Raw genomic sequence first — 24,790 nt, forward strand, 5'->3', positions numbered from 1 at the left:
TACAGAATACATCTTTCAACTAACATTTTAATACGGGTGCAGAGTGCTAACACTTGAAACTGAATGATGAGGGCACCGATTACTCCTAGAGACACTTCACTTTCCAGGCACCTATTCAGCACATGGTTCTCTGATCTCTCTGGCTCCTCTCTGTCAGAGTCCTTTGCTGGTGCCTCTTTCCGACTTCTAAACGACGGTGTATCCCAGACTCAGACACCTCAGCCTCCTCTCTGTCTACGTTCTTGACCTTCACATAATTTAAATGAGCATTTCAGACTTCAAATCTCATCCACGCTCCAGATTCAGATACTCAATCACCCACTGGACATTGCCACTTGGATTCCATTAGCCATATAAAACTTAACTGACCAAAAATGAATCATCCAGTGCTCCATATCTGAGTAAGAGACCAAAATCATCAGGTATGTCCCGTAAATTCCATATCCCAAGTATATCCCAAATTGATCGTGTTTCATCATCTATACCACACAACCTCAGCCCACACCACCATGGTTTCTCATCTGGACAACAGCTATAGTCCCCTCACTGGTGTCCTTGACACATTCTCGCTCCTAACAATCCAGTTTCCACTTAGCAGCCAGACTGAGCTTTCTAGAACTGTGAATCAAATGATATCAAATGCTCCCTTAAAAACCTCCACCGGCTTCTGTTCGACTAGACCCTCTTCACCCCCACGTCCCTGCATTCTCCTCTGCCTCACTACAATGTAGCCCACTGGACTCCTTTATTCCTTGGCTTCTTCCTCAGTGTATTCCATGGCTCGGGGCCTTTGCTCTTCACTTCCTTCCCCTTCAAATTCTCTCACTGCAGATTTTCATTTGGTTCACCAGACATCTTCATTTGGCTGTTTCTTTATCACCCTTTAGATGTCAACTCCAATTGCTCCTCCTTTAAGGGCTTCCATGCCCCTAACTAAAGCAGCCCCAGCCCCATCCTGGAATCACTCTCTATCACATTACTCTATTCGGTTTGCTCCACAGCAATTAGTGTGTGATGTATTCTCAACCAATCGAATGGACCACTACAATTAAAGCATTTACGCAGCGAAGGCAGAAGCCATATAAATCCCAAGAGCTCACTACATGGAGGCAAACCTGCTGCAATTTATGAAAGGAATCTGGACGGGACACGCACACTCCATATACATTACAACTGGAAACGAAATAGCCCGGTTTTGCCACAAAAGCCTCCACAGAGAGTGGCTAATTGCATAAGAGCAGTCTAACTAAATAACTTACCAGGATCACAGGCAAAAAATTACAGCAGATGGTTCTTACATTTTTATAGTTCAAATTAAAAAAAAAAAAATTCAAACCACTTCCTATCAAGTTGTTGAGAGCAAAGTGTCCATGAACCATACGGCCTGCCTCTTAATTCATTTGACCCACCATTACCCAACAACTGTTCCCCAGCCTGGAAGGAATATTACTCCGGGAGATGGAGGAAAGTGAAAGACCCACTTCAACCTTTAGAAGATGGGCACCAGGAGCGATGTTAAGGAAATGGAAATTAATTACCCAAGAAGAGATAATGGAGAAGTAATCTAATAATAATCTCTAAGACCAACCAAGGGCTGAAACCAAAGGTGCCCAATGATTTGAATGATTTTTCTCTATCGTTACTAAGAAAGAAAGACACAGGGGTAAAAAAAAAAAAAAAAACCCTTAAATTTCCACAGCAAGATTTAAACTCGCTCTGTGGAATTATCTTTAGACACTGAGGAGTATTAGGAAGAGGAACAGATTTCTGAGAACAATCATTCAGTCTCTGTGCCCGGTGTCCACATGACTTCCTTCTTGAAAGTACAAGAGATGACAAATTCTTTCTGTCTCTCCAGCCTCTCCTGGCCACCTTCTCAGTGCCGTCTACCAGCACCGTCACCAACCACTACCCACACTGTCACCAACCACTACCCACACCGTCACCAACCACTACCCGCACCGTCACCAACCACTACCCACACCGTCACCAACCACTACCAGCACCGTCACCAACCACTACCCGCACTGTCACCAACCACTACCCGCACCGTCACCAACCACTACCCACACTGTCACCAACCATGATGATCCAAATCCTTTTCTGTTTTATCTCATTTCCTTTTCACAGTAGCTCCATGAGGTAGATGTCACTATTCCCATGCCACAGACTGGAAAACTGAGGCCCTTTGGGAAAATAACTTGAAGTCTCTGATTTCAAGTGTTCTTCCTTCACACCAGGCTGTTTCCCTAAGCAGCTTATGATATACTGGAAAAGTAGGAGACACACCAACAGCAGATGCTTAGGACTAATATGATAGATTGAAGTGAAGTGATTCATGAGGTGACAAAAGTCAGAGACCCCTACTCTAGCCTACAGTAGTCAAGGAAATGTTGGCCATGAAGGTGGGACTGACATGGAACCGCTGAGGAAAGAAGGGCCTAGGATCAGAGATGAAGGGCAAGGCTGGCAAGAGCACTAGTAGGCACGCACGTGGCACAGAAGGAACTACGAGGAGGAGCCCGTCAGAAGCAGCAGTCATGGCTCTGTGCCGCCCTACGGCTGCGGGTCTCAACAAGGGTCACAAGGTGACCAAGAATATGAACAAGCCAAGGCACAGCCACTGCCACAGGCGCCTCACCAAGCGCACGAAATCCATGCAAGACACGATGCGAGAGGTGTGTGGCTTCACCCAACAGAAGCGGTGGGCCATGGCGCTCCTTGAGGTCTCCAAGGACAAGCATGCCCTCAGGTTCATCAAGAAAAGAATGGGGACACACACTTGTGCCAAGACGAAGAGAGAGGAGCTGGGCAACGTCCTGCAGCCATGAGGAAAGCGGCAGCCAAGCAGGGCTGCACCCCTCCCCTCTGTATGTAATAAGCCTTTCATGGAAGTTGGGGCCTTTGTGCTGGTCTTGGGAAAGAGGGAGGCCCCCTCCTGCCAACATCCTTCCTGAGGCACAGTGGTGAGGGGCATGGTGGCACACACAGAGATGCAAGCAACCAAGCAGTACTGGACATGGTTTTCAATCCTAATTAAAGAGTTCATACATGCGAGGGAAAAACAAAACAAAACAGGCCAAAGACAAACAGAGCCTAGGAAAAGGCATGAGTGAGCACGTGAGAGACTTGGGATGAAAAGGTTGGAAGTTATTAAGAAAAATTCTAGAATTTTTCAGAGCCTTGAAGTCCCTCAAGGTCAGCCCAACCCAACATCGTGTTTTACAAATAAACAAACTTGAGGTCAGGAGAGGGTAGATGGCTTGCAGAAAGTCACCCACAGCCAATTAGGTAGGGAGCAGATCTGTACCCTGAATCCAGACCTCCTGGCTCCCTATCTAGTGTTCTAAAAGTTCTGGCTTTAGAATTAGTTGCTCTCCCTGAACATCAAAGAAACAACATGCATGAGCCTCTGGAGTTTTGTTTTTCCTGCATTCTTCCCAATCAATTCTAAATTATTTCCAAGCACACAGTTGATTAGTTCGTTGAGCGAAGAGTCATTGCTGTGAGAACCAGAGCAGTAATGCAGGGGAACGAGAATCACGGCCTCTCGGAGTTAATAGGGACCCTACAAGTCAGCCCTTCCAGCCTCCTCTCAGTGCGCAACTCCCGTCTCCACAAGCCCTCACCAGTGACAATGAGCTCTTGAAACTCAACTGGCTCCAACTGCTGGAATGTTGTGTCCTTATATTGATTTAAATCTGCCTCCCTGAAGCATTAGACCCGGCACCGTCCTCCAGAACAAGACAGACCAAGGCCCAAGAGACCTGCCTATGTCAACATCATTGCTTTGTTTCATTTTGGGAGCTGTGTTCATTGTCTAAATCTTTTTTCTCTCATCTCAGAGAGAAAAAGAAGGACAGATGTGCTTCCTTCCTAAAAGTTGTGTGCGTTTGTCCTGATTTGAAGGACTCCAAAGGTGTCCAAGGTTAAGACATCACTAAAACATTGTATTAGTTTGCACAAGGAGAAATTAAACTCTGAAGGGCTTTGGTAACAACCTGAAAGAATGTTTCCAAAACATTAACTAAAAAGCAGGAAGTCCTTGGGTTAATGTTGATACTCATTTTTTATCAACACAAATATCATGCCAAAACAAGTTTTGTTTTGTGTTATTATATTGAAATGTAATTCACATACCATAAAATTCACCCCTTTAATAAAAGGGTACATTCTGTGGTTGCTGGAATCTTCACAAGATTTGACAACCATCCCCACTATCTAATTTCAGAACATGTTCATCACCCCAAAAAGAAACTGGGTACCCCTTAGCAGTCACTCCCCATCTTCCTAAGCACTTGTCTTTATAGCTTGGCCTCTGTTAGATATTTCATATAAATAGAAGCATATAACACGTGGCTTTTGTGACCAACATTTTCTTTCACTTAGTATGTTTTTAAGGCTCATCCATATTGTAGCTTTCACTTTCATGACTGAATAATATTCCATTACACAGATTAACCACATTTTATGTATCCATTCATCAGCAGGATGGACATTTGGGTTGTTTCCACTTTTTGGCAATTATGAATGCTGCTATGAACATTCATATACAAGTGTTTATGTGGACATCTGCTCTCATTTCTCCTTTCACTTCATATACCCAGGAGTGGAATTTCTGGGTCATGTAGTAACTCTATAGGAATTAACTTTTTGAAGAACTGACTGTTTTCCAAAGCAGCTGCACCATTTTACATTCCCACCAGCACTGTATGAGTTGCAATTTCTCCACATCCTTGTTACTGTCTTCTTTATTATAACCATCCTAGTGAGTATGAAGTGGCATTTCTTTGTGATGTTGATTTTTATATCAGGAGAAGTTGGTTTTGTTTGTTTGTTTGTTTTGAGAGAGAGAGAGTGGGAGGGAAGGAGGGAAGAGGGAGAGAGAGAATCTTAAGCAGGCTCCATGCCCAGCGCTAAGCCTGACTCAGGGCTGGATCCCACAACCCTGAGATCATGACCTGAGCCAAAATCAAGAGTCGGATGCTTAACCGACTGAGCCACCCAGGCGCCCCTCATGAGTTTTTATAATTGACACTTAACACATCATTAAAATTTATTTCAACATAAAACATGGATACAGAGATGTTTCTAGGCATTGTAAGACACTGTTGTACTGCTGTCTTAACATGTACAAAGTGGTCCAGATGAGGGAATAATCTCACGGAAACTATAAATTATACATACCCATGTGCTTTAGGAACGAGAACAGTGGACTAGAAGGAAAGGGCGTATAAAGGGATTTATGATAGGGTTTCTGTGCTCCTCACTCCAGTAGCTAATACTGAGTATTGTCCAGGAAGGCAGCATACCAACATATGGTGTAAATGAATTCACATAAACATGGGTATAACTCCCACCTCTCTGAGGCTCAGTTTCCTCATCTGTAAAATGGAGCCAATAAGATCCACAATTCAGTATTGTGAAAATTAGATATATTCAGGCAAAAAAAAATGGATCTACTACAGTGCCCAACATTCTAGAAGATGCTTAAGTCATGGTCAGTGTTATTCTGTAATAAAAAGTTTAGACCAATTTATACCAGGTTTACACCAAACTCAGAAAGCAGTGACCCCTTAAAGGAAAGATTACTAATAAGTGATAATCACTCACAATGTACCAGCTCAAAGACTTGGCATCCTGAAGCCCGTACAACAGCCTAGTGCCAAATCAAACCTCAAGCATCTCCAGGCCCCTAGGTCTATAACTCATAAGCTCAGCTCCATGAGGCCTTTAATTTCTGAGGGTCCTAGCAAAATTAACTATTCCATGGTTATCTTCTGTACTCTAAAAATAAATAAAATTTTAATGTGTAGCCATAAATACTGTTTAGGAAAGGTGAGGAGCTATGTCTTGTGCAGGTACTCACTGACTCACCAACTCTGCTATTATAGCTTTGGAGCCTTCCAGAAACTGCTGTGATAACACCAACTGTAAACATGAAGCAGATGTCCTCTAAATCTTCACCATTTCCATGCAGGCTAGCCTGACCTCCACTACCTGCATGCATCTCTTTGCCGGAGGCCTTCTCTGGCTGCAAGAGCCCTCCCTGTCTCCTGATGCAGGCCAGAAGGACAGATCCCAGGTGGGGGATGAGAATGGTCAGCAACAAGTAAAGTTTCTGAGACACTGAAGAAATACAGTGAATAATGGTTTCCTCCCCGCCGCCCCACCCCCCGACTCCCCAGCACTGTTTTATGGTGTCTTGCCACCCTAACCTCCTTGGTGCTCATCTGGCAGGCCTTAATCAGCAGCAGCAGCAACAGACTTTTACTGAGCACCTACTTGGTACCATTATGTACAAGGTACTCTGCTAGGCCAGGGCCTTCATGAGCCTGTAGCAGCCTCATGCAATGACTGATCAGAGTGGGGGTAAAAACTCTAGCTCCCTTTGAGGCATGTATTCCAAACTGGCAGGCCTTAATCAGCAGCAGCAGCAACAGACTTTTACTGAGCACCTACTTGGTAGTGTATTATGTACAAGGTACTTTATGTACATTATGTACAAGGTACTCTGCTAGGCCAGGGCCTTCATGAGCCTGTAGCAGCCTCATGCAATGACTGATCAGAGTGGGGGTAAAAACTCTAGCTCCCTTTGAGGCATGTATTCCAAACTGGCTCCAGAGCTCCTCTTGGGCTGAAACCCTGTTGCCCATGGTAGTAACTTGCACGAGGACACATACTATATTGGCTTCCTGTACTTCCCTGCCTCATTTCTCCACTCTTCTTCAGTGTCTCTTGGATTCACCTCCCCGAGAAACCTGCACTTGAATCCTTGTCTCGGTGCCTGCTTCTGGTGAAGCCCAAAGTAAAACAAAATCCTAGACATTTTGCTCTTTCATTCAGTAGTTCCTAAGAGAGTCTGGATGTGTTGAATCACTGTCAAATATGGAGCCATCACACTTGGTTGAAATCCAGACAAGGGGGTGAATGGAAATCGAAATCCCTGTTAAAAGTCTACAAGCTGTGGGCCTAGGACACTCATGTGGAAAAAAGAGTGCCTTTTTCTCCATAAAAGGGTGCTGATCACTTGCCAAGTCTTGGGCCCATGGGACTACTTCTGCCCGGAATATTACCAATTTCCAATTTACACAAAGGAGAACTACAGGCTCATGAAGGCCCCAGCCTAGCAGAGTGCCTTGTACATAATGGTACCGAGTAGGTGCTCAGTAAAAGTCTGCCGCTGCTGCTGCTGCTGATTAAGGCCTGCCAGACGAGCACCAAGGAGGTTAGGGTGGCAAGACACCATGCAACAGTGCTGGGGGCTGGGGGTGGTGGTGGGAGGAAACCCTTATTCACTGTATTTCTTCAGGGTCCCAGAAACTTTACTTGCTGCTGACCATTCTCATCCCCCACCTCCAAGATTTCAGCAGTCATGGAGTCTCACAGTGTCTTTCTGTACCCCTTCACTCCTCTTTACCCCACCACCCACCTTCCCATTTATCTGAGGCTGGGCTGCAAATTCCCAAAGCAGAAAAAACTCCGCTGTGCACAACCCATACCTGGCAGTGACCATCCGTTTATCCCCAACACTGTTATATCTTGTCCCGCGTCCACGAATCTGCCCATGTCCAGATGTAGTCTCACGATGAAGACCTCCAACATTCTCCTCCCCGCTCTGCTGCCTGCCCACACCTCTGCCAGGATGACTCTGTAACTGAGGATATAAACCCTCAGCCAGCACCGGCCCCAGACGTTCCCATCCCCCTCCCCACACTGGCTCTGCGCCCCAAGGAAGGCAGCTGGTGCCAGTTCCAGCCAAAGCCAAGGCTGCTCCCAGGAGAGCCTATAATGAAACCGAAGAAGCAACAATTGGCTTCTACCGAGTTGCCACAGTGATGCCAACCATGTCTCAAGAATGAACAAAGGCAGCACAAGAGAATGAATCTTGTAAACCTTCTTCCTGCAGGAAACCAGGCTAAAATTCTTTCTTTTCTGCCAAATGTCCCGCTGCGTGGACACACAGGCACCATCAGGACCGCAGACAGCCATGAAAAAAACACTCTGGGAAAGCGAACTGCCCAAGTGATAATGAAGAAATTCAGAATTATTGCCTGGCTAACAGGCAAAATGAAGACACAAGTGTTACTTCTGTTCAAGAAATTAATGGAATCTGTGTTGCAAAAATAAGGTGCTTATTTATAGGTGATTTTCATGTCATATCAAAATATAATGACCTCCCCCCACCCCCCGCCAGTCTTCCCCATTTAACTGCTCTGTGTCCTAATTTGACAAGATGCAGGGATTAGTAGATTGAGTCAGGGAAACTGGTTCTAGTCCAGCACCTCGCCCCTCATATATTGTCACCTTAAACAATTTGCCTATTTTTCTGGGCCTCCTCCTCTCTATAAAGGGAAAGACTGGATCTTTCCAGCTCTAATGTGCAATAATAATGTTCTAAGATTTTCCCCATAAGAACAGCTCCAGTCTTGACCACATATCAAACAAGAGAAGGTAAACTTTAAACTGGCGTGAGCTCGATGTTTTACATACTTAGGAGAAATGAGTAAAAATTGCTGCTATAGGTTTTTCCGCAGATCTGGTTTTCTGCCAAGTCAAGTCTGAAAAAAAAATCAAACTTTCCTCACTAGAAAGAGAGTGTAAAGCCGTTCCACGGAAGGTAGAATGTAGGACTTAGTTTGCCAAGTGGAAGATAGCACAGAAAACTCCAAGCCCTCTTTCTGGGACACATCGCCCCGGGGGCAGCTTCCTGGCACAGCCCTGTGCCATCCAGTCAAATTATCATCCTGCCAACCTCTCCCAGTTAGGCCGAGACGCACAGTGGCATCTCCAAGAGGGAAGCCACATGGTGGCACAGGCAGTGTCTTCCCTTTAGTTAAAACGTGAAATATAAAACTTTTGCCCAGGCTTTCACTTGGCTAGGTATGGTGCATACAGAGGCTTCTGATAAACATGCACTGCAAATATTTACTACAAATAGAACAAATATTCTATTAATTCTTTTTCACTCTTCAGAAACAGCTTATAGAATTCTAATTTTCCCATGTATTGGACCACAGTTTTGCTCTTATGGTATGTCCAGACCCCTTGTCTCCATTTGTACCTCATGATTTTACAGGCTGGGTGGGAAAATTAGCTTCCCTTTCTGGGAATGGAGAGTCACTTCTCATGAGCATGTAGAAGGCAACAATTTGAGCTGACAGTAGGATCCAGAATTTCTGGTTCCCAGCCAAGCCTTCTACCCATAACACCATATTGCATCTTGTCATTGATCCTCCAAGAACATATTTTAACTCTCAACCATAGATTTTCTAAGAACTCCATACATTTGGGTTTAAAACCTGATGCAGTATAAACCCAGAGTGCGATGGTGGGCTTTTACTTATTACTAATAAAATAACTCCCATAAAACACAGGACAAAAAAATGTCCCATAGAGTAGAATAATTACATTAGTGCAAATCAGCAACAGTCATCAAGTTCAGCATAGCTATGTCACGTTTGGTGTTCAAAGTGTCACCCCCATTGGATGAGAGTACACCAGCACCATAAAAGGGCTACTGATACAAACCCGAAATAGGCCTTCACCAGCCAGCTAAGTCTAGGATGGATAGGCTGGAACTCAGGATACACAGAGGCAAGCATCCCAGTCCAATGGGCCTCTGTCCTCATCCAGGAGAACCAAATTTTGGTCCATAGGGGCAGAGGCAGATCGCTCAACTGACAGATGAAGTACTTGGGGCACCAAAAAACAATTTTTTTAAGATCTGTTGTTGTTGAATTCAGCCACAATTGTGTAATCAGAAAATCTAGAAGAAGCTTTCTTAAGTGTAGCTGACATAGAAGCTTTGCATCTTTTAAAAGATTTTAAATTTTACTTGGAGGACCGGGCACCATATTTTTCAGTGCTTAAGGTACTAGAAGGGCTGGGTGGGCACAAACAAGGTAAGAGTGGATGAGCAAAATCTCCCCACACTTCTGCCTGCCCTGCCCGTCATTCCCGACTTGAAGTTCCACCCTGTGAACCTTTAATGGCTAAGACAACAGAGACTCTGGCTCTAGAAGGCTAACTGTCATCAGAAATAGCTCTTGTCTGTTGCCAGGAGCAGCACTTAGCTTATCAGATTCATTAGTTAATAGAACCCAGATAAACCAATTATTCATTTCAGCGAAGAGTGTGTGTGTGTGTGTGTGTGTGTGTGTGTGTATGTGTGTGTGTGTGTGTGTGTGTGTGTGTGGTATGTGTGCTGGGGAGAGGGAGGGAGTGGAGTTCCCCGGGCCAGTAGGGAAAATCAGGGTGGCAGGGAGACGGCAGCAAAGCCAAACGCCACCTCCTTCACATCCAGCCTAGGAGGGACCAGCAAAAAAACTGTTTAAACCGATTACTCCAAACAGCTATCGCTCAACTATCCAGGGTAATAACTGGTTAATAGGCACCCACAACTGAGTTAGCTGACGGGCTGCTTCCTGATACCTTCTCCCTTGAGAAGGGAACCCTGTGTTCATCAGTTCTCACTCTATTTCCTTTCAATACCTCCCTCTTTATAAGCATGTTTTAGGAAAAGGAAGGAGTCTGTGTTTTCTTCTGTGAATGTTTTCCTGTGTCCTCCCTCCGACTATCGCCTCTCTCTGCCTTCTTTGTCAAACTACCCGGAAGTCGGTTTTGTCCCTACTTCCTCACCCCTCCACCCCACATTCTGCCATCCAATTTTTGCCCTCATTCAGCTGCTTTCTTAGAGGTCTCCGCAGCCTCTTAATCACCAAATCTTAAGACCTCTGACAGCCCACAATGTCCTCAAAATGTAAAAACCAGTTAGAGCTACACACCAGCCCCGCCTGTTGAAATTCTGATGCGCTGTCTGTCTCCCAGGCTTCACTCTGCTCAGCCTCTTCCCTCCTGACTCCTCCTCCTTCTCCCCCTGACACCAGTTCTCCTTGCTGCCAACTCCAAATAGAGAACAGACCCGCCCTCCCCCTTGTTGAGCCCCTTCTCTCCTCTGCAGCTTCCTCTTCTGTGCTCACCCCCATAGGAGAGCTCAAACACTCCTGTACTTTCAGCCATAAGCTGTGTGCAGAAAATGCCAAGTCCGTCTCTAACCCTGAGCCCCCAAACCCTGTTACCAGCTGTCTGATTAAAACCTCCACCTGGAGGTCCCCACATACCCCAAACAATGCACGTCGCAGAGAGAGCTCACTGCTCTCTTCCTCCTCCACCTCTTCCAAACCACCCACCTCCATCTACCACTGTCACCAGTCATCTAGGCTGAAAAGCGCAAGCTACCTTGCCCACAGCTCTCCCTGACCACCATCACCCAGTCGCTTCCAGAGTCATGGTTCATTTATTTGGTCTATCTCTTGCCTGGCATCTCAACTACCCTTACCACTTTTCACCTAGACTTCTGCAAAAGCCTTGTAGGGGTCTGCTTATCTCTTCTACCTCTATTCTACATCCTTTGCCAAATCCATCTGGCTTTGACCCAATTCCTAAAGACAGCACTCAACCATTTGCTAAGATGCCCTACTGTACGTATACCCTGCAGATAGGTGCCTTCCACAGTGCGGGACCTACCAACCTCCCCTCGCAGACGAATCCTTCCCTACCCAACACCCCAGCATGTGCTTGCAGTGACGTCCATGCATCCACCTCACTGCTCTAACTGTTCTCATGGAATGGCATATTGATACCTTCACCTTGTTATCTGTCACAACACTACCTGGTCTTTAGGCCTCATGCCAAATGTTATCTCTCCCAAGATAAAGGCTCTTCTTGAGCCTCTCAAATAGATGTCATTTCTCTCTCTCTCTTTCTCTCAACTTCTGTGGCACTTTGATACTCTGCCAGGAGGACTCTGACACAAACTACTCCATATTATAGTCATCTGGAAGCAGCATGTTATGGAAAGAAGTTAGGATCCAGGGCCAGAGATTGGGGCAGGAGAGGTATAATATATTCGAATGACTCTCCTGCCAGACACTATGATTTTCCTGGGTCATCACATAGATTTCTCACAACTACTCTCTAACGTTAACTACCACTCTTTACATTTTACTAGTGACAAGCTCAGGCTCAGAGAGGTCCCTGACGAGCAAAGGGTCATGAAGCCTATATTACATTTGCTTCATGTGATGGAAGTAAGAACCAACAAATAGAAGGCATATAAGGAGTGCATGTCTGGCTCAGTCAGTAGAGCATGCGACTCTTGATCTCGGGGTTCTGAGTTTGAGCCCCATGTGGGGTGTAGAGGTTACTTTAAAAAATAAAATAAAGTCTATAAAATGCTATTCTTTTAAAATGAAAAGCATACAAAGATCATTTTACAAATTGCAAAGTACTCTACATGGATTTGTTATTAACATTTTAACTTATCTTACCCTTTTAGTTACTTTTTAGTTAGTTATTTATTTTTAGATGTTCAGTTATTTATTTAGGACATGTTTTCTATCTTATCCATATTTGGATTCCCTACAGCATTTATGACAATTATTAAAAATGCTTTAAAAAATAAAATAAAAATGATTAAACAGTTGTTTAATTAAATTGAATTCCTGATGCCATGGCTTGAATTAATAGTATTTTGAAAATTTCCACCGCAAAATAAGAGCTCCCATTTATTGAGGAGGTAAGTGCATGTGTCAGGCATAGAATAGCTCTAATCTCCGCAGCAATGATGGAAGGCTTGGGTTATTGTCCCTGGTTTGCATATAGGGAAGTAAGAAAATAGGATAGCAAGTGACAGTCACACAGCTAACAAGCAACAAAGGCAGGAGGATCTTATCTCAAAGCTCATGATTTCCTGCCATCCCACACTCCGGACCACAGGGTCCAATTCGCACAGACGCCCTCAAGATCCAAAAGGGTTTCTGCATCAGCGGTGATTCCTGTCCCTTACGAGCCCAGAAACATCACTTTTTTTCTTATACATGTGAGCACTGAGAGCTCCCCTCTCGGATTCCACTCAATATCACCACAACCTCTTAAACACTGGTATAACCAGCACTCTCCTCCACACAGCTGAACATATTTCATATATCCTTAAGGTTTTTGTTTTAATTCCAGTTAGTTAACACACCGTGTTCTATTAGTTTCAGGTGTGCAATATAGTGATTCAGCAATTCTGTGCATTACTCAGTGCTCATCATGGTAAGTGTACTCTTTATATTCTTACAGATTTAGAGTTTCTCTTCTCACTGCTTTATTCAGTGAATACTGATAGAACCCTTCATGTGCCAGGCATTCCTCCAGACACTGGGAACACAAACGAGACGTGGGTTCCTGCTTCTGTGGAGCTTCCATTCTAACAGAGTGGGAGGAGACAGGCAGTAAGCAACCAAATCATAACATAATTTCTGCTAGTGTTGCGATGTGATGAAGTGAGGAGGGTCAGGGAGGAGGGTTCTGAGCCTGTAACATCAGAGCGCAGGCTTGGAGTTCTGCCAGCTACAGGAAGAGCAAGGGGCAGAGTGCTCCAGGTAGAGGTGACATAAAAAGGGCCGCCTTGAGCTAGGAAATTGCTAGAAAGTGGGCTGGTATATCTGGACATCGCAAGGAGCAAGGTCTATGAGGTGATGGAGGAAGAGCCAGGCAGAGGCCTAGTGCTAAAAAGCCCTGTCATCCATCCTGTAATACACTTTTAAGCAAAGGAATGGCCCAATGTGGCTTCTCTTTCTAAAGTATTACCCTAGCTGTTCTGCGAGGACTTGGGTGTTTGGGGAGGGAATGGGAAGACAAACAGGGAGGCCACTCAGGAGGTCATTTAGGAGTCCAGAAAGACAAGGGGCAGCCTGGACTGCGGAACGGGCAATGCAGATGGAAAGAAGAGGGTGGTTGTGAGGTAGAGTCAGGAGGTGGGCCCATGCCACAGAGATGACAAAGAAGCACACGATGAAACCCCACAATTGTCCATGAGTCTGACACGCTGATCTCCATACCAGGGTCACATGCCACATATTGCCTACTGAAGTCAACCCAACAAGGCTGACCAAGACAGAAAGACCTATTTATCTTTATTCTCAAAACACTCTTAAGAGATTGCCTCTCCTCCTCTGACCTCCAAGGTAAAGTATGCCAACTGTGGAGTCATCCGAGTAGTCCAGAAATCAGGGCAAAGAGAGAGCCCGAGGCACAGAGTTGCTCATGCCCACATCTTTCATCCCCACAACTATCCTGTGGAAATGGTGCCAAAACCCCCATATGACAGGGACAACAGTTTCCCCAACATCACTCAGTCGGTAGGTGACAGATCCACAATGGAGCCCAGATCTGTCTGACCGCAATGTCCATGCTCCTTGAACCACACCACGTAGGAAATCAAGAGACTCCACTGCACAGACAATGGAATTCACAATGGCTGGAGTGACCAGGAGTTGATAACACCAGCTCCTGAAACCACCCAGGGTTCTGCTCCTTAACTACAGTTTCTCCCTCTATTTTCAAAATTTTCTAGGCAAAAATACTTTCATTTATTTACCATATAATGATTGGTGGTCCCTTGTGTCAGGCAAACTGCTAGATCCCAGCAAACCAAAAGCGAGAAGAACACATTCCCTAAGTACCGAAAGTCCAGAGTCTGATAGGGGAGGCAAAGAAGCAGCAAGGAAAGGTGGCTTTTCACTCCTTGGTCCTTTAAAACTTTGTAAAGGCTAGGGTTAAACTGACACTAGAAATTTGACTGATATTTTCAGGGACTTCATTGCTTTTATGCCACATTGGCTTCATTATGTAGATAACTTCACAGATTCATTCCATTTTATTATTCTGTAAGAGGACTAATAAAAAAAATGTGTCAACCTAAAAAATGCGAAGTTTCAGGCAAAGTAACTCTTTTCTATTTTAAGCAGCCTTCAGAATGTTAGCAGTGCTAATCATCAGCACCTCACTAGACAGTTATGACCAATTCTAAGTGTAACGTGGGAAATGGTAGGAAAAGAAAACACTATCAGCTACTAGAACCGGGTACACTGGGGAGTACCCTGCAAAAACTGCCTCACAGAATCTTCAGACAACCCCATGGAGTAGATAATATTGGGACACCCATTTTACTAAAGGTGGTTAAATGACTTGCACAAGATTACCCAGTGAATAAGTGTGGGATAAAACAAGAGCCCAAATTCTTTTTTTTTTTTTTTCAAGATTTACTTATTTATTTGAGAGAGAGCCAGGGGAGAAGCAGAGGAGAGGGAGAGAAAGAATCCCAAAGAGACTCCCCGCTGAGTGCAGAGCCCTAAGTGGGGGCTCAATCCCACAACCCAGAGATCCCAAACCGAGCCAAAATCAAAAGTCAGACACTCAACCAACCGAGCCACCCGGGTTCCCCAACAAGGACCCAAATTCTTAATGCCTGTTCTGTTCTGCTAAGGCCAGGGTGGTTCTTTAAGATGACTGAAGGGTTAGAAATAAGAAACTGGATTGATAGACCTAGCTTTGTTTTGTCTGGAAGGAAAGAATCTTGGAGGGTTATTAATTAAAACATATTCACGGTATTTTTTAAAATAAATTGAGACAGCTGCTCTCCATCTCCCCAGAGGACAGAAGAAAAGGCTTCCACCCTCAGCCTGGCAGATGAAGATAAAAATGAGATAAGGAATGTCCAGACAGTGGGATCTTGCTGGACCCTGGGGAGTCCTGGTGTCCCTAAAATTGTTTGCCAAACCACAAATGCCTCCTCTTAACCCTACTCTTTCTTCAAGGGCCATTTCAAATCCCACTCACTGGTAAGTCTTTTTTATTTTTTTCTGGTTATTTTCTGTCTTTGAGAATATATGTCTTTTCCCCAGTTGAGTGGCAACTCTCTCGAGGGAAGGAGCCGGGACTTACCTACCCGCTCTGTCTCCAAAGCATTTCTTTGGAAAATGAATTTGCATAGTGATTCCACAAGTAATCGTCTGAGCTGCCTTGAAAAGTCTAATTTTCAGCCTGGTAAACACTAGAACGCTTTTCCAGATCAATTCCATTGACCGTGGGCAATGCTGAAATAAAAGAAAAGCCAGGCCAGCCAAAACTTTTAAGGGAAATGGTAGCAATAGTAACTAATTAGGTTGGAAAGATATGAGACAGAGACAAGGCAAACGACTTCTGTCTGGAGACCATGAGGTTGATGTGCAGATGAACCTAATGACAGGAAATTACCTTTATCTTAAGAGAGACTGCTGAGTGGCTCCCACCCCATACGCAGCCTACATCTCTAACCATTCAACTATCCCTGCCCTGAACTACACAGTAGGATGCGAGGGATAGTGATCTCTACACCTGCCTCCTTCTGGGCCACCTGAGCCACAAAAGGCAGCTCCACATCTGTCAACTGCTCACCTTTCTCTCCCCGACCTTCCATTGGTGCCCACAGGCCAGGATATGAGGTCAGGAAGCTCTGGGCTTAGGGCCACACACACAAAAGGACTTTCCTTTTCTCCCTGGATCAGATGTGTCCCAAAGGACTTATGATCCCAATGGCCACTCTGTTCCCACATGCTCCATGTCTGACTTAGCCTGGGACACAAACACATGGGCACGGCAATCAGACAAGAAGCCACCTCAGCCCTCTCGGTTAATGGGCAAAGCCTGGGGTCCAGTCGTCATGTAGTGAGCTGGGCCATGCACTCAGTTCCACACATGGGTGCATGAGTACCTCCGGTGTCTGAAGCCCAGGACCTTCACAACAGACAGCTAGTGCCTTGAGTGAAGCAGAGCAAGCTGCCTCTCCCAGGCCATTTCTTTGAGGAGAAGGTAGTCTCTGTGACACCAGGGGAGGAGACTTCCCACTTCCCCCTGAAGGCCGATAAGCCCCTCTTCAGGGAACAACTCTCTCTACCATGCTTCCTTAATTAAAGGAGCCTCCCCAGACAGCACCTGAGGGCCTCAAACAGGTGGCTTCCCTCTAATTCCCCTTCCATGGGTCTGAAGGCCGCTGCTACTTCATTGTCCTTCTCAGTTTCCAGCAATATCACACTGAAAGCCACCCCTCCCTGCGGTAAGGCAGGTAGGTTCTGAGGTTCTCCCTCTCCAGGCTCCCCCTCCCCAGGCTCCCCCTCCCCGAGCTCCCTCCCCCTGAATTCCCCCTCCCCAAGCTCCCCCCCTCCAAGCTCTCTCTCCCAGGGACTTCCAAATGATCAATGATCCCGTGTTTGCTTTGATCCCCTTGGTCTCCACCTTCACAGCCATTTGCTTCCCTCTAGGCACTAGGACTTGCTCTCCTCCCTCCTTTTCTGCTGAATTATTTAAACATCAAGAACTAGATAAAATTTACTTGCAGAATCGACTGGTGGGAGAAGAGGTGACTTCCTGCTGTCTCCTCTGTCCTTGCTCCTTTCTCTTTGTTCTCACCACCCTCCACAGCCCTCACTTTGGCTCCATCTAACCCAACCCCTCTCACACACACCTTTGCCAATTCCTCCTCCACTGGCTAAAAACATGTGCACATTTTTGCTATTCTAAAAAACAAAAAAACCTCCCGTCCCCCTTGTTTCTACTTCAACTATTCACCAGGCTTTGGCGGGGGGGGGGGGGGGGGGAGTATAATAAAGTCCTTGCTTCCTTCCCCTAACTCATTCCTTTTGCTAAACTGGTGGCAGCAAAGACCCCACTGTGGTCCCATCCAGCAATGCCAACAGCCCCCACCCCCCGCGTCCCCCCCCCAGTCACTGCTATACTGTGCTCTTTGCAGCATCCGCCCCTCCTGCCCACCTCCCCCTTCTAGGAGGCTCTGTCCTACAGCTCTGCCTTCTCCTGGGGCTGCTGCGGGCTCTTACTCTCTTCTTTCTGAACGCTGGCCTTCCCTGGGGAAAAGCTTTTGTTCCCTGTCGCTCTCTCAACCACTGCATCCCCATCACAGTTTTTGCCATCACCCTGGACCGTCCACAAACTCTTGCTTTAGCATTTTTCTTTAAGTCAATTCATTTTTCCTTAAATATACTTTCAATAAAACTTCCACATTACTATGATCGGTGAAAAGTTAGCATCACATGCTCTAAGAGAAGGCACGAAAAATAAATACAACAAAAACAAAGCAATAGGAATGAATTCTAGCTAGACACCACTGCCTGCCAAGGGCTCCAAATCTAAGATCCGTTCTTTTCTTTTGTTAAAAGGTAAATTCCAAAGTATTAGAGATTAAAGACTAGCACCAAATGGAGGCTTTCTCTGTGACAGAATAAGGACTGAAAAGGGAATAAAAAGGAAATAACTTGTCACTATATAATTCAATGTCACCTAAGGCCATGTTTGTGTGCTGCCTAAAATTGTCAACAACCAAGAGAATTTTCCAACTAAATACAAGGATTAGCTCTTACTCCTCTATGGTTCTCTTCAGGCGACTCACAGTTATGACTTCTTCAATGGTTGACCACATTTCTTAGCTCCATTCTACCTGTCCTTAGAAAATAAGATCATAGACGTTAAATTGAAACCAGGTAGACAAAAAAAAAAAAAAAAAAAAAACACTGGAAATGGCAGAATTAGTACAGAACGCAGCAATTCACAAAGGCTAGAGCCCAGATCCACCCTGGATAGGGCTACCCAACAGTGCTCGAGCCTGGAATGTGTCCAGAGACTGCCCATCAGTGACATCTAATCAATCAGTAATACAGAATATGACAGCCAACATCTGAAAAGTTTACACGCCGAATGCTGCATTAGACACCCCTATGTATATATGCCCTGCGATCTTCACAATACCCTCATTAGGTTGAGGCCATTATTATTTCCAATGTGAGGAAACCAACGTTTAGAGAAGTTAAGGAACGGGCCAACAATTTCCAGTAAGCAGCAGATCCAGGATCTGCACCAAGTGTATCTGAGTCCAGAGCCCGTGCTCTTAACTCTTCTGTGCCCCTAATGCTGAGAACAAAAAGCAATTTTAAGCCTCACAGACCTCAAAATAATAGCCTGCTGCTCTGAAGCACAATTAAGACAATGGGTTGACACAACAGGAAAACCGTTCAATATGTAATTAAACATAATTACTAGTGTCCTCTAATTGTTTGGGAAAATAAGTTTCTCCCCCTTGACAAGCTATAATTCTGGTATGTGCTGAGAGAAGGTTCAAGTCTTTGCTTCAATCTGTGTATCTGTGGCACATGCATAGATTACTGGTCGAATTTCACAGTGGATACTAGAGTCATTTAAAAATATCTTCAATATGTAACTTAAGAGTCAAATAAGCTAGGACTCAGAAGGATCTTAACCATCCTGCCCAACCCTTTATTTGGAGAAATCAGAGCCCAGAGAAGGAACTTCCCAATGACATGCAAGTTTCTGCCTTTTACTCAAAGAAGGGCTCAGTGAACCTCACTAATTAGACAGGTTAAGGTCAGGCTGCCAAAAGCTGAAAACCTGGCTTCACCACTTAGCAGCTGTGTGACCTTGGGCAAGATACTTAACCTCTCTGAGCCTGAGCCATGAAGATCATAATAGTAACCATTGCATTGGGTTTGTGAGAATTAAATGAGTTAATATATGTAAACAGAACACTACCTGGATACGTGGCATCTGATCAATATGTAGTCATTAAAACTGCTTTAAACAGTAAGCCACCTTTGTATAACAGGCCTTGGAAATACTCCAATGTACTCATCAGGGCTGCAAAAACAGTAATAAAGATGTGTTCTCATCTGCTGAGGAGCCATCGGAGGAGATCTCCCATATCTACTGCACAGAGCTCAAACTATGAAGCAAAGAAGCTTAGCCAAGGTTCTTTTAAGGATGGAGAGAACACAGAAATTAAACCTTAGTGCACTGTATTGTGCTATTTAAACTCTGCAAAGTTTGGGGCACCTGGGTGGCTCAGTCAGTTAAGCATCTGACTCTTGATTTCAGCTCGGGTCATAATCTCCGGGTCGTGAGATAAGCCCAATGTCGGGATCCAAGCTGATCACGGAGCCTGCTTAAGATTCTCTCTCTCCCTCTGCCTCTGCCCCTCCCCACTGCGCTCTCAAGCTCTCTCTCAAATAAATAAATAAATAAATAAGCTCTGCAAAAATGGGCTGCAGTGCCAGTAGCCATACTCTTGTGGGTAGACTTGTTTATTTGAATAATCATGTTTCCAGACGAGAGAGAGAGAGAGAGAGAGGGAGGGAGAAAGAAAGAAAAGAAAGAAAGAAAAGAAAGAAAAGAAAGAAAAGAAAAGAAAGAAAGAAAGAAAGAAAGAAAGAAAGAAAGAAAGAAAGAAAGAAAGAAAAGTGCAACATGAGCAAATATTTATTGAGCATATACTTAGTTAAAAAGCACTCGGCACTCTATGAGATACAAAGAAATTTAGAGTAGGGTAATCTAAGGCAAGTTTGGCAGATATCTACAACTATGCCCCACTTCTTTATTATACCCCATGGCAGATATCACTAAAGGATCACAGCACACTTGCCCACACAGCCCAAGGACAGCTTAAATACGGCCTTCAAATTCTCAACACAGTGCTCCAAGAAGCTACTTCCAGTCTGTACGCATTGTGTTTCAGGGGATAACGGTATAAGCAGGCAACCCAAGAGGAAGGCATGGGACTAAAACTCAGCAGGAGCCAAGAATTATTTTTACTTGGGTTCTTTTGACAAGACATTTGCATTTAAACAGCTAAGAATATAATACAAAATACATCTTGTGTGTGTTGTAAGGGAGAGAGTCAAAGCATGCAAGTAACAATACACATAAGCAATGTGAGATGTTCTTTTTGTAAGGCTCTTTGCTGGAATACACAAGCACTCCGAAACCATTTTCATTCTCCCCAGACTCCCATAAAAAAATTTGGTAGCATATTCATTTGAAAGGTAAGAAATGTAAAGGGAAAAGGTAAGAAATGTGAAGGAACAGAGACTGCGAGGTACTTATTAAAGATGTCCTGCAGCTCGCAGCCATCTCAGCCTTGCTCCTTGTAAAGTCAGAGGAGAACCCGGGACTCAGAGAAATGAAAAAACCTGAGGAGGAAGAGGAGTCCAAGAAGACAAGCAGTGCTTCTGCTTGGCCTACCAACCACAAAAGGCACTGCCCAGTCTGCATATAGAAAGGAGGCATTGAAATGAGGGGAAAGAGGGCGAGGATTTGTGTCATGAGCAATCCTGACTTTTGGAAAGCCCTGGTGAGTTCAACGAAGAGGTCGCCTCCGTGTAGAGCCCACCCCCAAGAAAGGCAAGAAGTAATAGATCCTATTTAATTCAAGTCAGAAATGTTTACAAAGTATCCCTTGCTTACATTTGTTCCAAGTATTCTAGTCTCTGGAGAGGATGCTGACCCTTTAAGAAAAGGCTAATACTGAGGCCATTATCCAGATGGCATATGATGCTTCCTCCGAAGTACCAAAGAGATTGATGGGGAGAGTTTTCCAGAAGCAAGGAGGTGGCAAGCCGGGAGGGAAGGAGAGCCATGTTGGCTGACAGGAGCCTGCTATGGGTGTGCCCAGCATGGGGGTGTCTTAGCCTAAAACCTCCTTAGTACTGTTTCAAAGTGTTACCTTTTTATTTAATTTTTGAGTAAGAAATATGTTTACATGGTTCAAACACCAAAAAGCATAAAAGGGTATACAGTGAGAAATCTCCCTCCCTGCCCTCCATTCCATTCCTCTCCAGCTCATAGGCCAACTACTGCTATGGGTTTCTCACCCGTCTTCCCAGAGTTCTCTGTACATACAGAAGCACACTGAGATTCTTAGTTTTCTCCCTTTATGCCATAAAAGATGACATGATATATACCTGTGTTCCACCTTGCTTGTTTCACTTAGTGTATCTTGAAGATCTTTCCATATATTAGTACAAAGAGAGCTTTCTCACAATAAATCTTTTTAACTTGCATGTAATAAATGCAATCTGAAGTATTCCTCTAAATGATTTTGACAGTCATGTACCCTCATGTAACGGTCCCCTAAAACAAGATAGAGGACATTTGCATGGTGTCCCTTTTCCAAGCAACCCCACCTCAGCAACCATCACTTTTGATTTCCACCACGACAATGCCATGTTTTTTATACATGCTATAGTGACATAAAGATATCCTGTTCTGTTAGACTGGTAATGAATTCCATGAGGTATTTCACCCCTCTGTGAAGCTTGCTCCAACACAGCTGCCCCCACCCCATCTGCCCCACGTCTGCCAGGTGACCTCCCTCTGCTCCCACCCCTGTACCTGCCCTCCCATAATGCACCGTAATAGCCTCTGGAGTGATCTCTTTCTCCCCCTAGACTCTAAGCCTGGGCTCCATTCTTGGTCACCCATGTATCCATAGTATCTACTGACAAAGCACCAACTAAATAGTTGTTAAGCCCTTTCTAAAAGGCAGTTTGTAATTAGAAAGTAAAAGTATCAATTCCCTGATTGATGTTGCCGTAGAAGTGGCCAGACACGGCGCCTGGGTGGCTCAGTTGCTTAAGCGACTGCCTTCGGCTCAGGTCATGATCCCGGAGTCCCGGGATCGAGTCCCGCGTCGGGCTCCAGTCCCGCGTCGGGCTCCCTGCTCAGCGGGGAGTCTGCTTCTCCCTCTGACCCTCCCCCCTCTCATGTGCTCTTTCTCTCTCTCTCAAATAAATAAATAAATAAATCTTTAAACAAACAAACAAACTTCAGTTCATAATTCAAGCAACTGTCAGAAAGGAGACGGGAAGCTTGCAAAGCAGCCGAGGCGGGCCAGCCCTGTGATGGGGAAGAGCCATTCTCAGGATTCTCCTGGCAGACAGGGAGGGGTCTCTGTATCAGTTTCTGCCTTTGTTGATGGAAGAAAAGGATGAGGGACGTTTTAAGTGTTGATTTCCAAGGTTCTTAAAACAGATCAGACGACTTTCTTGCGCTTAGCTTGACACATTCACAGATAAGGCACTGCCCACGTCACCAGATCACTGGACTGTAAGCTTTAAATAGAAAATGGCAAGACTGAGCAGGTTATCAGACAAAGGGTGTCCACAATGATGTGGGTTTAAGAATGAGGAGACATAAATTATCAGGAAAACCATCTCTTTGCAGTCTGAGAAGTACAAAGTATTGTCAAAATAAAAAGACATCTTTGGGGAATACTGAAAATTGAGCTGCAGAGAAGGCAAATGGGAAAAACCACAAAATCAGCAGAGTAGCTTTCCAAGGAACACTCAAACGAGGGACCCGAAGAGTAAGAAATGGCTCAATAAAGCTGACCGAGCAGCCAGATTCTGGGGCAGCTACCAACCTTCATTGTTTCTGTGTTGGTTTGAGCCCAGCTTGAAGTAGGGCAGGATGAAGCCACTGTGCTCCCTCCCACTTGTTTTCCACAGGATCTGCAATCATTCTGCTGCTTCAATGCCCCAGGACCATCCTACACTCAGCCATGAAAGCAGGGGCTACGCATGGGGTACAGCAGTGAAGGGGCGACCCGAAATTCCCATTACTTGGTGGAGGAAATATGCTGAACTCAGTTTTAAGGAACCTATAGGTAAGTGAGGGGTATTAAGTATCCATTCTTTTGGGGCAAAATGCAAACATGTCTAGGATGTTCTCATTCAAGAGAATAAAATAATCCCTTTAATTTACTTTACTTCCTCTGGTTTCCATTTTTGATTATCCAAAAGCTGAACCCGACACAGATTTCCAACAATAAAAGCAGCAACTAGTCTTGAAACATGAATAAAAGGAAACAGTGGGATAAAACTGTATGTGCTTTGTCACTGAATCTTTATTTTAAAAGATTAAAAAGTCTTTTCTGCCAAAAGAATTATATAGGTCAAAAATTCTGAATTCTGAAAAAAATACTAAGCAAGCACCTAATTCTTTTACTTTAGAAGCAAGGACTATATACATAATGTCTCCATTTCATATAAAATTTTCATTTGAGTTTTGGATATCTGGTTGTAAATGTGAAAATGGGCCCTTCAAACATTACTGTTTTTCTCATCCTATATTCATTTGCAGCAAATACATGTGTTTTTTCTTTGCAAAAAACTGAGTAATACCCGGATACTTGCAATTATGTTCCATGTTGGGCATTCTGCTGCAAAACCATAAAAATGGGACACAGAAAAAAAATTAAATAATAGTGGGATGATGTATTAGTTTCCTGTTGCTGCTATAACAAATTACCATAAATTTAATGGCTTAAAACGACACAACTTTATTATCTTACAGCTCTGTGAGTCAGAGGTCGTCAGTGGGTCTCGTGGGCTAAGGTCAAGGTGTTAGCAGCACTGCATTTCTTTCCTGGAGCCTCTGGGGGGGATCGTTTTCTCGCCTTCGTCAGCTTTTGGAGGCCAGGTTCCCTGGTTCACGTCCTGCTTCCACCCTCAAAGCAGCAGTGGACAGACATGTCTGGCTGAATCTTTCTCAGGTCTGGTTCTGACTCTTCTGCCTCCTTCTTCCCCATTTAAGGACCCTCATGATTGCACTGGACCCAGGGGGATAAATCAGGATAATCTCCTTACTTTAAGGTCAACTGATTAACAACCTCAATTCCCTCTTGTCACATAACATATTCAGGTTCCAGGGATTAGGAAGTGGGCATCTTTCTGCCTACCACAGATGGGGTGGGAACTGTCTCATGAGATATGCATTTGAGGGTCCTGTGACCTTGTGTATCTACTAAATGATTTAATGGTGAGCTTAACACTCATTGAGGTCACTGCAGAAATAGTCTGCCTATTTGACTGCAGGGGAATTCGCAAATTTGGCTTTTTCCAACTGTAAAGAACTATTCAGTCTAGGACTTCCCACCCCCTAGATGCCTGAAGGTCTCCATTCCTACGTGGACTGAACAGGACATAGGGCAGAGAGAGGTCTAGGAGAGAGGTAGGACTTCACACAATGGTCTACACGCAGAAGGTGCTGGGGATGGGTACAGTGTGCAGACTGCTTTGCAGATAGGATCTCATTTCATCTTCACTCTCACTGCACCAGCCAG

General features: G+C 44.7%; 1 protein-coding gene and 1 pseudogene across 1 annotated transcript in view; one reads left to right on the forward strand and one right to left on the reverse strand.

Moving 5' to 3' along the window:
- KIF5C (kinesin family member 5C) overlaps positions 1-24,790 on the reverse strand; it is a 154,545-nt gene that overhangs the window by 109,770 nt on the left and 19,985 nt on the right. The window lies entirely within an intron of this gene.
- On the forward strand, positions 2,541-2,878 carry LOC114202573 (large ribosomal subunit protein eL36 pseudogene; annotated as a pseudogene).

This window comes from Eumetopias jubatus, unplaced genomic scaffold, assembly GCF_037043125.1.
Source record: "Eumetopias jubatus isolate StellerSeaLion01/CBP00866 unplaced genomic scaffold, mEumJub1_p1.0 scaffold_3, whole genome shotgun sequence".
In the NCBI taxonomy this organism is placed as follows: domain Eukaryota; kingdom Metazoa; phylum Chordata; class Mammalia; order Carnivora; family Otariidae; genus Eumetopias; species Eumetopias jubatus.